The sequence below is a fragment of the Lissotriton vulgaris genome, chromosome 4_1, assembly GCF_964263255.1.
Source record: "Lissotriton vulgaris chromosome 4_1, aLisVul1.2, whole genome shotgun sequence".
NCBI classification, from domain to species: domain Eukaryota; kingdom Metazoa; phylum Chordata; class Amphibia; order Caudata; family Salamandridae; genus Lissotriton; species Lissotriton vulgaris.
The window spans coordinates 961,774,150-961,788,158 of NC_141691.1; the positions used below are offsets into that span (position 1 = coordinate 961,774,150).

Consider the following 14,009-nt stretch of genomic DNA (forward strand, 5'->3'; position numbering starts at 1 on the left):
TGACATCCTGAAATTGGGTCATTTGTAAGAGTTATCTAAGGCTTGCACCTCACATATTGAGGTGATGCAGCAGGGCATACCTCAGCTCCGTAATCATGCCATTTCTCCATTCTGCTTGCCTTTTTCAGCACTTCAACACCACCAAGATGACCTGCCCGGTCCCATGTGTCTGGCATTGTTGCTCCAGGATGGCAGCATGGAGGCTTCAGCGTTCGGCCAGTGGTGACACCTGACAGCGGCTCCGGGGGGCTATCCACAGGGAGAGGGGTCTCAGACCAGGGGTGGCTTGGAACGCTACTACCTTACTGCTACCCTGGAGTGGAGGGCAGAACTCCCTCACTGAGAGCGGCTCGACAGGAAGTGCTGAGACCCAAGGATAGCTGTACTAACCTAGTCTGGGCACCCGACTGGCCAGAGAAGGGTAGATGCAGCGGCTGGAGTGGCACGCCCGTTTGGGCCTGAGCGATCACTGCAGTGTGGCTAACATGACACAGGGGTGTGCCAGGCCCTGATGGTGCCCCTTTTACAAGACACCGCGGCTGAGCCATTACGAGCACCGAGTGGCCGCTGTGATAGTACTTGCTGTGGCGTTGGCCTGGTGGTCTTCCTGGCTCCTGGTGCCACTGTGACTCAGGAGCTGCGACTGGCGTTTGGGTCTTGCAGGGACTGACAGACCTCCGCATTGTGGCATACCGGTCATATTGAATCAACAAAGTACAGGACTTGGGCCCCGAGGGCAGACTCCTACTGTGAACAGGGCCCATTCACTCATTGTAACTGTCCCCGATCAGGGGACTCTTCTCTAGGTGCCGGGGACCTGCTAGAAGGATTGGGCCTTCCTGGTGTCATGATCCATGGGTACTGGGGGGCCACGGGCAACCTCTGTTCTGGCTGTTTGAGGCAGCACACAAGCACACTCCTTGAAGTCCACGGAGTGAGCAGTGAATCCACTGTCTACCTGGATGCCTGATACTGCGGGGCGTCCTCGGACCTCTGGGGGGAGAGTGGACTGGGTCATGGATGGTTGCTGTAAACTGGTTGCTATATGAGAAAAACAAGGGTCCTAGACCTCAATTAAATTTTTTTATAAATCAATACTTAGTTGATTATTCAAGTAAATTCAGAGCATATAATCAATCTCCAGCTCATGGTAATGAATACAAAAATCAAAAAACAAAACAAAGCGCAACAGACTGAATTATTACCAAGTAATTTTAATTCATTGCTTCATCCAATAAGTTTTTTTCTTTTTCAAAAAAGGTAAAATATCAACTTGTTCTTTCCAAAGGATCACAACAATACAATAAATATATTCATAGATAGGTGTGCCCCCAACAGGGGAACGTGCATAGATAGAAGTGATCAAGAATGATATAAGTGTTTAAGAAAAAAGAAAGAATCAGAAATTGGTGACAAAATAATTACAATTATTAGAGGACAAGTAGGCAGATCGGTTATAAATCATCATCCAACAATATATATATATTCACCCGGCCTAAGTATAGTTCATATGTATAGTTTTTAGTTGGATATAAATTCCAAAATAGGCACGTCAATTGAAGAACAATCAAGGTCCAGGGTGAGATCAAAGGGTGAGCGTCGACGTTTCGACTCGTCTTTTGGCTCAACGGGTAATTTACACCTCGGCCGTGCGAGTCTTCATCAGGACAAAGAAGAAAGAAGGGGCAGTTTCACCAAGGCTAGGTAATCTTGATATCCCTAAAATAATTAAGGAGCATATCAGCCATTGCACTTACACATAATTACTCACAAAACCCATAGGGAACAAAGCTTACCCACATGGGGGAACCGTGAGAATTTATCAACCGTGTGCGGACTCTCTCACACCGGGAAGGGTATATGATTTCTCCTAGAGGGCAAAATTAAATTAAAGCCTCGATTAGGACCGCCTCCATGGATCTACTGTTAATATGAAGGCATAATTCATCCCTACATAGCTTAAAAGAGTTTTCCAAAGGTTCAACAGATGAGTCTGCCGGTAATTCAATATCGGGACTATTCCTCACGGGATACAGGGTCTAAAGAGATCCCGTGGCAGTATGGCACATCAAATCTGCAAAAGCAGTAACATAGATTGGAGAAGTATTATATTGTATGGGTCCAAACATCAAAGTACTAGATGATATGAGCGCGGGACATTGATGTTATAAACATGTACCTGATGATGGAATTGAAAAAGTTCAGATATTCAAGGTTTTTTCACCATGTCGCTTCGGCTAAATTCGGAATCAGAGAATCCTTAGTGGCGTATCTACAAAATTAGGGGGCACCTATCAGTACACACAAACTACATAGACAGATTGAAAATGATTTAAGTAAAGCACTGTGTGCCCTACCTTAGCCACGTAATCACAACCCACACCGCATTGTCGGCATCTGAGGGCGATCGGTGGCCACGGAGGCGCCTGCAATATAGTAATGGCCATAAGTACACCCGGTATTGTCACTCAAAGAGCGCTTCTGAAAAACAGCCGCAACAAGGGCAACATAAGTCTCTCCTACCTTATTGACCGCCGTCTCTGTATTCAACAGGATCCCTATGGACGTATCAGGTCGTACACCAACGGGAAAGCCTTTCTTGCGGGGACGTAATACGTCATCATGGAGGTGGTGGAAAGACTGCACCAAACAAAAGCGATCTATCAAGCTGCATAGATGTCAGATTAAAAATTGATTTTTGCAATTATAACGTAGTATATTTGAGGGAATTGTTTGCTGTGTAAAATTTATAATAAAACTTACGCGAAAGAACCCAAGTCAAATATAAAATCTCACATAGTGAGAAAAAGTGATTCTGTAGTAGGGGATCTCTGTGTATAGTCATAATCTAGTGAATAGTCCCACCCATGTGCGTGGACCCCGGAGCAATCAAAAATAATCTCTTAAGGTGTCGAAAAATGCAGAACTGCACAGACACTTAAGAGAGAATTAAAGACAGATAATGCAGCCTATATCACCAGGCTACACTGTCCAGTACTTCAACTAGAAATTCCACCAAAAAATCCACAAACATCAAAGTCTGTCCAGATTTACCTTGCTTCAGCAGCAAACCCCTCTGGAATTATAGAGAGGAAGACATGGACAGACAAGCCCCATAGGCTGCCATTATGTGGCTCAGAACAGGATACTGTGCCTTTAAGAGAACTTTCCAGAACTTCACAGTATCCCAGAATGCACTGCAGGTCCCTCTTACTTTCAATTATTTTTTCCGGCTCCTGCTAGCAGGACCCTGGAGCATTGAGCTCTCCCCTTTTCAAGGGTTTATTGTTTTTTTGTGCACTTTTGGTGTCTAAAAGTGTTTTATTTTGTGTGTTTGGTGTTTTCTTAATTCTGTGTATTTGTTCAGGCTTTTTAGTTCTTTAAAATGCCTGCCCTCTTCGACAAGTGCCAAGAATGTGGAAGGAAGAAGTCCAAGTCCAATCCACACGACGTCTGCATCCTCTGTCTCCCTGCTGCACATGCCCCTGAAGAATGTGACATCTGCCAGAACTTTTCAGCAAGGACCCTGAGGGAAAGGCTGAAGAGCAGGCTGCAAGGCCTAGAGGAGAGACGACTGCAGGCTGCAGGTGGGTCTGGGCAGGCTGGGAAGGCTCCCTCTGCCCCTGCTGAGGCCTCTGGGTGGCTCCCCAGAGACAGGAAGCCCAGCAAAAGCTCCCGGTCTCCGTCGGCGTCGATTGTATTGACGACGACGTCGAGAGGGATGACGACGGTGTGTTCCCCATCTCCTCGGGGCTCCAGGTCGAGAAGGCGTGAAGGATCGACGTCGAAGGGCCTGGGTAGGCCGCCGTCGAGATCACCGTCGACGGATTCTTCGTCGTCGTCATCGACTTCAGCGTCGAGCCATCGATGGCGAAGAAAGAGCAGCAGGCGTCGGCGCTCGCCGTCGAGGCAATACCGCCGGTCGCCGTCGAGAAGACGGCCGGCATCGAGGGGATCCTCGACGTCGAGGACCTCGAGAAAGCGGTCGGCGTCGAGAAGGAGTCGGCGCTCGTCGTTGAGGACTGAACGTCCGACGTCGCGGAGGCGGCGTTCGGCGTCGAGGAAGAAGCGTTCGACGTCGCGGAGGCGTCGTTCGACGGCGGAGTCGCGGAGGCGACGTTCGACGCCGGAGAAGCGACGCTCGGCGTCGAGAAGAAAGAGATCAGCGTCGCTGAAACTTTCCAACTCTCATAAGCGGTGCAGAAGGAGTTCTGGCGCCAGAAGTCACGCTGGATCTGGGGGAGGACGCCGGAGACGGCGATCACCGACTGGAGGGGCTGGTTCGCAGTCCCTTCCCCCAAAGAAGTCACCGGGCTCGGTGTACTCAGTGGTTTATACACCACCTCGGCCGAAGACGCCCCCACCTCCTCCACCTCTACCTAAGGAGGTTCCTCCCAGCAATCCTCCCCTCCACAGCTTCCGCCATCACGGCCACCACCACCTCCACCTCCTCAGTCTGTCCCTCGGCCGGAGGTACCGCCTCTGGTTCCGCCGAGGTCGGTGTCCCTGCCTCGCCTCCCTACACCGCCTAAGGGGACACCTAAGTCGAACCCCCTGGATAGGCCACGGAAGACGTCTCCGCGGAGACCTGTGGAGCGTCCACGAATTGGGAGGTCGCGATCTCGTTCCAGGAGGAGGGAGCGATCGCGGAGTCACAACAGGTCATCCACGCGGTCCAGACGACGCCACAGGAGGCGCAGGTCCCGTTCGCATACGGGGTCTTCAGAGACCAGGGACTATTCACCGATGTTGGCGGTGTTTCCGGAGACAAGGGTGTCACTGGTTGATGATCTAGTGTCCTTCCATGATGTCCTGTTGAGGGGGGCCGCGAAGTTGCGCATCTCGTTGACGGTGCCCACGCCCAAAACATCGGTGATCTTCGAGACGCTGCTCCAGAAATATCTGTCTCGGCCATTACTACCACTGGTGCCGGGCCTGGAGGAGCCGGCCATGGACCTGTTCCTCACCCCGGCGGTGACGAAGGCGGCCCCCTCAAGACTCCAGAAGAAATACCGGGCTCCCAACTCGGATCCGGCTTTTCTGAGGGTGGACCCTCCGCCAGACTCGGTGATAGTGACGGCGGCTCGGAAGCAGCATGCCACCACTCCGTCATCCACAGTCCCACCAGATAAGGAATCTAGATGGCTGGACTCAGCGGGGAGGAAGGTTTGTGGGTCATTGGCGACTTCCATGAAAGCGGCGAGTGCCACGGCCTTATTAGGGCGGTATGACCGAGCCCTCTGGGAATCCCTCCAGCAGTTTGTGGAACACCTGCCTCGTGACAAGACAGAAGATTTCCAAGAGGTGGTGAATGAGGGGATGTTGGTGGCAAATCAAGTCATCAGTGCTGCAGCAGATTCTTCCCTCCTGGCGGCGCATGGATACTGCCATGGAGTTAACCACCGACGGCACATCTGGCTCCGCCTCACGTCGCTGAAGCCTGACGCACAACAAAGGGTTGCCAATTTACCATTCTCTGGCAAAACCCTGTTTGGGAAACATGCAGATGACGAAATGGCCCGCATTAAGATGGAGGCCGAAACGCTCACAGCTGTGGGTCTGGAAAAGCCCAAGGATACCAAGAAATCTCACCGGCCGTTCCAGAGACGGTTCGGTGGACAGAGCAGAGGGCGTGGCCAGACTTCGGGACAGCAGCAGCAACACCAGCAGCAGTTCTGAAGACCTTTCCAGAAGCGCCAGAAAGGCAGAGGCGGCCAACAGTCTGCAGCAGCGACCAAAGGCCCGGCTGGGTCTAGGCCCTGAGTGTTTACTTCCCCTGCATCCGTTACCCACTCCGGTGGGGGGAAGCATTCAATTTTTTCTGGCAGAGTGGAGAAAAATTACTCAGGACAAGTGGGTGCTGAATATTGTTTGCAATGGATACAGTCTTTGGTTCACCAGCCCGCCTCCATCAATTCCTCCGGTCGGCTCACAGTTTCAACTGCACGAGCTCCAGGCGGCGGCCGATATCCTGTTAAGTAAAAGGGAGATAGAAGACGTACCTCTGTCTCAAAGAGGAAGAGGTCTGTACTCCCGGTTCTTCCTGGTTCGCAAGAAGGACAAGAACGAGTTCAGGCCCATTCTGGATTTGCGACAGGCAAACAAGTGGATTCGCAGAGAGAAGTTTCGCATGCTGTCTTTGCATCAGATTTATCCTCAGTTGCAACAGGGAGACTGGCTATGTGCTATAGACCTACAGGATGCGTACTTCCATGTGCCCATTGCACACAAACACAGGAAGTTCCTGCAATTCCAAGTCGGCACCAATCATTATCAGTACACAGTACTCCCATTCGGAATGAAGTCTGCGCCCAGAACATTCTCGAAGTGCATGGCAGTGGTAGCAGCACACCTAAGGAAGAACAAGGTGTTTGTCTACCGGTACCTGGACGATTGGTTGATCAAGGTCTCCTCCTTCTCGGAAGCTCAAGCACACTTCCAGAAGATGTGCGTTCTCTTGAACAAGCTGGGGTTGCACATCAACATGTCCAAGTCTGTCCCGACTCCGGTCCAATGCATTCAGTACTTGGGAGCCTCCATCAATACGCTGTCAGCAAGCGTGTCTCCTTCGGAGGAGCGACGATTATCACTCCTTCGGAAGGCTCAGGCTCTTATGACCGTTCCATCTACAACAGTGAGGACGGTGTCTTCTCTACTGGGATCGATGGCCTCTTGTATCTTCCTAACGCCACATGTGCAACTGCACATGAGACCGTTGCAGGAGTGCTTGGAGGATCAGTGGGATCAGAGGAAGGGGTCTTGGGACGACAAGATACGACTGTCTCTGCATGCTCTTCAGTCTCTGAAGTGGTGGTGTTCAGCGGAGAATCTCCTCAGAGGGGTTCCCTTCCACAAGGACATTCCCACTCAGACTATCGTGACGGATGCTTCTCTCCAGGGCTGGGGGGGGGCGCATTCCGGAGATTTATAGATTCAAGGAACGTGGTCCCCAACGGAGTCCACGTATCACATCAATTTCCTGGAATTCAGAGCTGTTCACTTGGCACTGAAGGCCTTTCATCCGTCCTTCCAGACCAACTCTCTGCTTGTACGGACGGACAATACGACCACGATGTATTACCTCAACAAGCAGGGGGGCTCGAGATCACGCACTCTGTCGCAGGAGGCGCAGGCGATCTGGAGATGGCTTCTGGCCAGAGGACTGACGATAACGGCTACCCATCTACCAGGTGTACAGAATGTTCAGGCGGACGCACTGAGCAGACTGATTCAGGAAAACCACGAATGGGTCATAAACAATTAAGTACTGGGAGAAGTCTTCGCAAGGTGGGGGACTCCAGACGTAGATCTGTTTGCCACCGCCGAAAACAGCAAATGCCGAGACTTCGCCTCCAGGTACTACCAGCAGGGAACGCTGGGGAATGCGCTATGGATCAACTGGTCGAACAGCTTTCTGTACGCTTTTCCACCCATTCCCCTGATTCCGGCGGTACTCATCAAGCTGTCCCAGGCCAGGGCGCGATGATTTTGATTGCCCCGGATTGGTCCAGGCAGTGGTGGTTCACGGACCTGCTTCACTGGTCTCTCCTTCCTCACATACAGCTGCCGTGCAGGTCAGACCTTCTCACGAAGTTCAGGGGGCAGACATTGCACCCCAACCTCTCGTCTTTGAGTTTGGCGGCATGGCTCCAGAGATAGTGCAATATGGCCATTTGAATCTGCCTGAAGATTGCATGGACATACTGAAGGAGGCTAAGCGACCTTCCACTCGGACTTCCTATGCTTACAAGTGGAAGAGGTTTTGCATTTGGTGCAGGTCTAAGAATTATGACCTGACGACGTGGAAGGAAGATGTCATCCTTCCGTATTTTCTGCATCTGGCGCAGTCTGGCCTTAATGTCCATTCCATTAAGGTTCATCTTGCTGCGCTGACTGCCTACAGGAAATGCCCTTCACAGACTTCCTTCTTTCAGATCCCTGTGATCAAAGATTTTTTGGATGGCTTGAAGAAAGTGTTCCCTCCTGTACGGCTTTCTTCGCATTCATGGGAATTGAATGTGGTGCTGTCCAGATTGATGAAGGAGCCTTTTGAACCTATTCTTAAGGCTTCATTGCAGCACCTGTTCTGGAAGTCGGTGTTCCTCGTGGCCATCACATGGGCCCGCAGGGTGAGTGAAATTCAGGCGTTGTGTTGCCAGGAACCTTATACTGTATTTCATGCTGCTAAGGTTGTTATGCGTACTCACCCTAAATTTCTTCCAAAGGTTATATCTGATTTTCATGTTAACCAAACCATAACTTTACCTACATTTTTTCAGAATCCTTCCTCTCCAGCGGAAAGGTCGCTGCATTCCCTGGATGTTAGGAGGGTTTTTGAAATTTTATCTGGATAAGACCAAGGATATTCGTAGGTCAGACCAATTGTTTATCAATTATGGATCAGTCAAGACGGGTCTTGCTACCTCTAAACAGTCCATCTCTAGGTGGATTGTGTCCTGCATACAACTGTGTTACCAAAAGGCTAATAAGACCTTAGGGCGTAAACCTAAGGCTCATTCCACCAGGGGCAAAGCTGCCACGACTGCTTTGCTCTGTAATGTTCCAATTGCAGAAATCTGCAAGGCGGCCACTTGGAAGTCGGTCCATACCTTTGCTAAGCATTACTGCCTGGACACTGATGCCAGGGCAGACGCTCAGGTTGGGCAGGCTTCGCTGCGAAATCTGTTCGCACAATAGTGGTATTATTTCTCATTCTCTACCGCCGCTTTGGTGTGGGGATGGGCTTGCCATTCTAATCACTAGATTATGACTATACACAGAGATCCCCTACTACAGAAGGAGTAGTTTCTGTCCTGTAACTCCAGTTCTGTAATAGGGGTATCTCTGTTATAGTCATAAGCGCCCACCCTCCTCCCCGGTGGAGAGAGATATTCATGTAAGGAATGCTACAGGCCTGGCGTGTTACGCCTTCAAAAAGAACTGAAAGTAAGAGGGACCTGCAGTGCATTCTGGGATACTGTGAAGTTCTGGAAAGTTCTCTTAAAGGCACAATATCCTGTTCTGAGCCACATAATGGCGGCCTATGGGGCTTGTCTGTCCATGTCTTCCTCACTATCATTCCAGAGGGTTTTTGCTGCTGAAGCAAGGGAAATCTGGACAGACTTTGCTGTTTGTGGATTTTTTGGTGGAATTTCTAGTTGAAGTACTGGACGGTGTAGCCTGGTGATATAGGCTGCATTATCTGTCTTTAATTCTCTCTTAAGTGTCTGTGCAGTTATGCATTTTTTGACACCTTAAGAGATTATTTTTCATTGCTCCGGGGTCCACGCACATGGGCGGGACTATTCACTAGATTATGACTATAACAGAGATACCCCTACTACAGAACTGGAGTTACAGGAGAGAAACTACTCCTTAGTCCACACTGGAGTGCATACGGGTACATGGAGGAGGAGCACCATAAATTACATGAAAGTATCCTCTACCCCTTTGTTCAATACAACAATTCCCTTCATAACAACCTATATACATTGGTGCATAAACACACATCATAATACAATTCATACTATAAAAAGACACATCATAAATATTCAAAAACACAATATAACATACAGACAAATATATATATATGTACATAGAAAATTCATTACAGGGTAGAAATCAGAATGGATTAAAAAGACTTATATTAGTACAGTCAGGGTTAGGATGAAAGAACAAGGTAACACATGGCTGGAATACATACAAGTACATGATTATCATTATAGATCTAACAAAGAGACTTGTCTCCTAATCTCTTCCTGTTCGTTTAAACCCTTCACTACAGTATTGAGAGAATATATCCATCTACATTCCCTTCGATTTAAGATGCTACTCAAATCCCCAGCTCGAGGGTTGGGGATTACCTTCTCAATTACCCACCATTTGAAAGAGTCAGCTGTATGTTCAAATTTTAAAAAATGGTCCACCAGTAGGTCCCCCTGTACTTTACACCGAATGCGGCTGCAGTGCTGCACTATACGACATTTGATCTTTTGGACTGTTTGCCTAACATACATAAAACCGCAGGGGCAGATGATGGCATATATTACCCCAGAGGTATTACAGTTGCTAAATTGTTTCAAAATGTGTATCTGGTTGTTATATGTAAATACAGTGACTTCTGCCGCCATAGAACAGGCCTTGCATGACCCGCATTTCTTGTGTCCTAGCACTAGTGGGAGCTCCCACAGTGTACTTTGTCTTGCATTACCTGCCTCAGTGAGTAATGATTTGACCAAGATGTCCCTGATGTTTTTACCTTTCCGGAAGGCATGTAAGGGGGTGGTATATTGCCCCATTCATCCTTAACCAAATGCCAGTGATGATTAATTACCTTTTTTATGGCATTACTTTTGGTTTTATATGTAGTTACGCATACCAAACGTTCTTCATTAGTTGTTCTTTTTTTCGGTACAAGCAAATGTTCCCTATGATTATGCCATGCCCGTTTCCGTGCTTTTTCGAGCAATCTAAGCTGATACCCTTGTTCACTCTATCTAGCCATCAACAGGGCCGATTCATCAAAATAGTCCTCTTTTTTTGTGCAAGTCCTCCGTATCCTCAGGAACTGCCCAAAGGGCAAATTGTCCCTGACATGGTGAAAAAACATTGAATATCCGAACTTTTTCAATTCCATCATCAGGTATATGTTTATAACATCAATGTCCCGCGCTCATATCATCTAGTACTTGGATGGTTGGACCCATAAAATATAATACTTCTCCAATCTATGTTACTGCTTTTGCAGATTTGATGTGCCATACTGCCACGGGATCTCATTAGACCCTGTATCCCGTGAGGAATAGTCCCGAAATGAAATTACCGGCAGACTCATCTGTTGGACCTTTGGAAAACTTTTTAAAGCTATGTAGGGATGAATTATGCCTTCATATTAGAGTAGAGAAGTGTGGCTCAATGGTTAGAGCGGCAGACCCTGATGCAGTAGTCTGGCCGGGACCAGGGTTCAATTCCCGCCTTGGCGGGTCTCGGGCTCAATTTCCTCGGACCTGATAATTCTCGCTTTGGTGCCTATTCTAATCATGAGTCCCAATCTGCACCTCTGGGCAATAGCTTGCTTAATCTCTACAACGGCCTCAACAACGCTGAGGATGCCTGACTTCACCTTGGGGGTGCCCAGGAGTGGGCTCCTCACAGGGAAAGGCCAGGAAGGGTTCCTCGGCGGTATTCATATTCGGGTAGTCGTGCGCTATACAAGTGCGTAAACATTTCATTTCATATTAACAGTAGATCCATGGAGGCGGTCCTAATCGAGGTTTTAATTTAATTTTGCCCTCTAGGAGAAATCGTATACCCTTCCCGGTGTGAGAGAGTCGGCACACGGTTGTTAAGTTCTGACGGTTCCACCATGTGGGTAAGCTTTGTTCCCTATGGGTTTTGTGAGTAATTATGTGTATGTGCAACGGCTGATATGTTCCTTAATTATTTTAGGCAAATCAAGATTACCTAGCCTTGGTGAAACTGTCCCTTCTTCCTTCTTTGTCCTGATGAAGACTTGCACGGCCGAGGTGTAAATTACCCGTTGAGCCAAAAGACGAGTGGAAACGTCAACGCTCACCCTTTGATCTCACCCTGGACCTTGATTGTTCTTCAATTGAAGTGCCTATTTTGGAATTTATTTCCAACTAAAAACTGTACATATGAACTATACTTAGGCCGGGTGACTATATATATTGTTGGATGGTGATTTGTAAGCGATCTGCCTACTTGCCCCCTAATAATTGTAATTATTTTGTCACCAATTTCTGATTCTTTCTTTTTTCTAAAACATTTATATCATTCTTTATCACTTCTATCTATGCACGTTCCCCTGTTGGGGGCACACCGATCTATGAATATATTTATTGTATTGTTGTGATACTTTGGCAAGAACGAGTTGATATTTTACCTTTTTTGAATAAGAAAAAACTTTTTGGATGAAGCAATGAGTTAAAATTGCTTGGTAATAATTCAGTCCGTTGCGCTTTGTTTTGTTTTTTGTTTTTTGTATTCATTACCATGAGCTGGTGATTGATTATATGCTCTGAATTTACTTGAATAATCAACTAAGTATTGATTTATACATTTTTTAAATTGAGGTCTAGGACCCTTGTTTTTCTCATATAGTATAATACCCATGTCCTCGACCAAATTGGGTTAACCCCATTTTTCTAAATGGTAAACTGGTTGCAGTGGGGAACTGCTAGTTGCCCTTACCGGCTGTTTAGCTCCGTACCTACCTCCACTGGCTTTACCTCATCATGCTCCTCTGGGAACGAGAAATCTACCGTTTGGTGTTAGCCAGGGAAGACACTCACTGGACCTATCCACCCGTAGCTTAGGGCTAGTGGCGTCATACCGCCTGTATTATTACTGGGTCATCATCAGAGACCTATCCCACGGGAAACAACCTTTACAACGCAACTTTTACAATGCACTAACATTACAACAAAACTTTTACAACGTAACATCCATTACATTGCATGCCATTACAGCGCAACCATTACAACGCATGACACTACAACGCATACCACTACAACGCATGTCTTTACAATGCAGTCATTACAATGCATACAATTACAACGCATACCATCACAACACATAGTACCCTTACACTATCCAACACTTACCCTACTGTTGCACCCCCTGGAGTTAGAATAGTATTTTTACCCCTACACTATCCAACACTTACCCTACTGTTGCACCCCCTGGAGTTAGAATAGTAGTTTTTTACCCCTACACTATCCAACACTTACCCTAGTGTTGCACCCCCCCCTGGAGTTAGAATAGTAATTTTTACCCATACACTATCCAGTACTTACTATACATGCAATCTAATTGTATGTGTTGTAAAGGTATGCGTTGTAAAGGTAGTATGCGTTGTAATGGAATGCAATGTAAAGGTAGTTTTTAAAAATTAGCTGTAATGGCATGCGTTGTAATGGAATGCGTTGTAATGGATGTTGCGTTGTAAAAAATGCGTTTTAAACTGTATGCGTTGTAAAAGTATGCATTGTAACGTCATACATCCTATCCCACATGTAGCTTAGGGCTACTGGCGTCATATCGCTTGTATTATTACTGGGCCATCATCAGTGCAGTCACCCAAACGGTAGATAGCCCATTGGCTACTACCTGGTCCTCACCTTAACACCCCTAAATTGAGTAATTAGGAGGCACCCCTCGACCCAGTATAGACACCCATGCCCAAAAGGGTTACATACAAGCTGTATTGTGTGGCTATCGAAGACAACCAGTGCAGTAACACACACTCTCCGCACATGAGTAAGACTGGTATGTGCGTTCAGTCAGAACAGTCCTGCAAAAATGACATCACCCGCTTAGTAAAAATAGTGAGATGCATAAAGGCGTCGACTTAAAACGTATGCTTTTTAAAAACAACCTGTATTTAATCGCGGTTAGGTGAAGTGGAATCATGCCAAATGCCACTCAGAGTCAACATGCGGTGCAATTCATTCAATGCCTGTCATCTAATGTGTAGCTAACGTGTAAAATAATACACATAAACGACAGACCTTTGAAACAATACTGTTTCTTGTACATGCCAGGCTTCGAGCACAGTCTACAACACAGGCGCCGATTCCGATCCGGTAAAAAAATCCCCCGTACGATTCGTATTCGTAGCCGAATCCGTACGAATAGAAAAAAAACGTACGACCTGCGTAGTACGATCCATTTGCGCCTATTCCCGAACGAATATCAGCCATCCGTACGAACAACAGTCGAAGCCCCGTACGACTCAGCGTCGGAAATCAAACCGTACGATTTGTAAACCTGCCGTACAACCACACAATTACGATCCAGTTGGGGAACCCAGTACGCGATTCGTACGGGCCAAAGTAGTCGCGCATGAAGATGGATTCGTACGGGTTCCCATGCCTCACAGCAAGCGCAATCAACACATACCACACGTGTACCCCTCGTACAAGCCTACGCGAGCCCCCCCCAAGGGCCCGTACAACTCGATCGCACGCACAAGTACCGTACGCACC

General features: G+C 47.7%; 1 protein-coding gene across 1 annotated transcript in view; it reads left to right on the forward strand.

Moving 5' to 3' along the window:
• C4_1H18orf63 (chromosome 4_1 C18orf63 homolog) overlaps positions 1-14,009 on the forward strand; it is a 1,615,038-nt gene that overhangs the window by 684,510 nt on the left and 916,519 nt on the right. The gene's annotated exons all lie outside the window — the stretch shown is intronic.